Source organism: Corvus brachyrhynchos, unplaced genomic scaffold (genome assembly GCF_000691975.1).
Source record: "Corvus brachyrhynchos isolate BGI_N302 unplaced genomic scaffold, ASM69197v1 scaffold317, whole genome shotgun sequence".
Taxonomy (NCBI): domain Eukaryota; kingdom Metazoa; phylum Chordata; class Aves; order Passeriformes; family Corvidae; genus Corvus; species Corvus brachyrhynchos.
This window is the reverse complement of record NW_008239295.1, coordinates 172,522-175,423: the sequence shown is the minus strand read 5'-3', so window position 1 is coordinate 175,423 and position 2,902 is coordinate 172,522.

Below are 2,902 nucleotides of genomic sequence, written 5' to 3'. Positions count from 1 at the left end.
GTCAGCTGGAGGAAGAGACAGCAGAAAATGGCCCAAGGCAACACATGAGCATCAGGGCAACTGCAAGAGCTCCGGAAAGAAAAAAAAAAAGCAAGTCTGGGTATGAGGGATCAGTTACTTGGGGGGTCTGGAGAGTGGTGACCCTTCTCCCATGCAGCTGTTATCGCCCCCAAATCACACCTTCCCAGCAGCTTCACGAAGTCCAACGCCCACCCCCCCTTCCCCCCGAGTCTTCCTTCCTAGCTGTTCATCCCATCCCAATCCATTCCGCTCTCCCTTCCCCTCATGTGGTGGCCTGGTTCAGCCATTCACCTCGGCAATGGCAAAATGCTGTGAGACACCTTCACTTTGGCTCTGTTGCCTCTTCTGGCCTCCCTTTGCTCAATTTCCTGAAATTTCCTCTATTTCCTTTCATTTTCAGAGATGGAGACTCCTGCTGTTGTGTCTCTGGCTATTCAGACCAGTGTTGTTGAGGTAAAGAAGAAACAGAGCCTGAAAGAGAAGTCTCCTGTGCATGCAGGGACACTTTTGTTTGCTTGATACATCTCAAAAAATGTTTTAGAGATTACACACAAAATACTTAAAAAAATTATTAAGCACACTTCTTGGACAAGATCAAAAGAGATCTGTTTTTCCAGTCACAATGAAGCAAAGAGTGTAGAAAGCTCTTATTTCAGTCATCACTATTACATATATTTTTTTCCCAGCAGGAGTATGGAAAACTGGATCCAATATAACCCAGGTGGCACTGGGAAAACAATCTCCTCAGAACCAGTAGGATGGTGTGTCACTGCAGAGTCAAAAAGACAAACCATTTTATCTCATAAAGGAATGGTGAGCACCCAAGTGCCCTCCTCTGGCTTTTCAGATTCTTGCAGAAATGTGAGAAAATTAAGACCAATTTTAAGAATTTCCCTCAACTCCAGATTCTTGGGCCGAGAAACTGATGGGGAACTCACTCTGGGGAGGAAGAAAGAAAGGGAAGGGATTTTTTGGGAAAGAGAAAAAGAAGAGAAGGGAGAGAGAGAGGGAGCGAGTCGGGATAACAACACCAGGGTGATAGATTTTATTTCAGAGATGTCATTCATCCATTTGTCTCTCTTAGGTATTTCTGAAGTGCCGCAGTGCTGCAGGATCTGAGCACTGTTAGCACAACAGAAATTTACAGTATTCTACATCCCACAGCTGGCAGGAGCATTTGGGCACCAGCTGGTGACCACAGGTCTGGGATGGAGCGTGCTAGGGATGCTCTGCTGGAATTAGAGTAACTAATTTGCTTTTTCCAGTAGCCTCCCACTATGACCCTGAGGGAGGAGCTGGCTGGTAGAGAAGGCAGTGAGGAGGCTGCTGTCAAAGTGAACCTCCTGGTTCTTTTGTTTTTGCACATCCCCCATGCCATCTGAATTTGGCTCGTGAGTTCATGCTGCCCACAAAGTAGTTAAATCCCTGGAAGAAGAGGACCATACCCGGCAGCTTCTGCAAAGGAAGGGTTGGTATCCAGATTCTCCTCTCCAGCTACGTGACCACAAAAAGTAAAGGGCAAAAAGGCCAGGGGAAGTGACACTGAGCAGGCAAAACAAACAGTGGCTGTGGAAAGGAACTTCAGTTATGTGCTTACACTGGTGAGCAATCCCATCCTAGCTGCTAGGGAACAGCTGGGAACCCTAAGGCCACTTCGACTTGGCATAGTTTAAAATAAATTAATAAAGATCTAAGAAATAAATCCATGTCAATCCTTTATCATTTATAGAGCATTTCTAAATATACACAGCACTTCACAAAGCACGGAGAAAGGAAAATGAATGCCCTGAGGGTTGCTGTGAAGGGGCAGACACCTCTCATGAGGAAGGGTGAGAAAACACGTGCACCGTGGCCATGTGGCAAATGGCATCTGATTGTATAAAGAGAAAAAGGGGGCTTTGGGATGCAGAACTACCCACTGGAGTCCTCTGCACAATTCCAATCCACGCTTGGTGTGTGTTGGGAAGAGATGACTGGAAAGGGCAATGTGGGCCAAAGGCATCACTACATCCAGCTGTCTGTAATCCAGGGGACCTGGTGTAGTCACACCCTTGTCCACCTCCTTGTACCTCAGGCCTGGACCAGGAGCTGCACCTTGGATCATGCCCAGACCACATTGAGGGACGCTGCCTACCACCAGTGCCCCGCTGGTGTGACATAAGGAGCAGTTGTGACTGAAGCTCTGCCCACAGTGGCAGCACTTGAAAGGTTTCTCCCCTGAGTGGGTGAGGGCAGAGCTGTCACTGAAGCTGGTCCCACCCTGGGCACGGCTGTGGGTGCGCTGGTGGCCGACCAGGTCGGAGCTGTGGCTGCAGCTCTGCCCGCACTCGATGCAGCCATAGGGCTGCTCCCCCACGAAGGCTCGCTGCTGCACAGCAGCATCCCTGCTCCTCCAAAGCCTTCTGGGACCGGGTCTCTGGGAGAAGGGACATGTCCCTGTCACAGTTTGGAGAAGCTGCCCTCATGAGAAAGTCCCTGTAGAGCTCTGCTGCCCCCGGCCCATCCCACTGGAAACCAGGCTTTCCTTAAACACCTCCAGGGACAGGGACTCCCCCTCCTCCCTGGGCAGCCCGTTCCAGTGTCTAATCACTCTTTCTGTGAAGAAATTCCTCCTGATGTCCAGCTTGGACTTCCCCTGGTGCAGCTTGAGGCTGTTTCCTCCTGTCCTGTCCCTTGTTCCCTGGGAGCAGAGCCTCACCCGCCCTGGCTGCCCCCTCCTGTCAGGGAGTTGTGCAGAGCCAGAAGGTCCCCCCTGAGCCTCCTTTGCTCCAGGCTGAGCCCCTTTCCCAGCTCCCTCAGCCCCTCCTGCTGCTCCAGCCCCTTCCCCAGCTCTGTTCCCTTTGCTGGACATGCTCAATGTCTATCTTGCAGTGACAGGCCC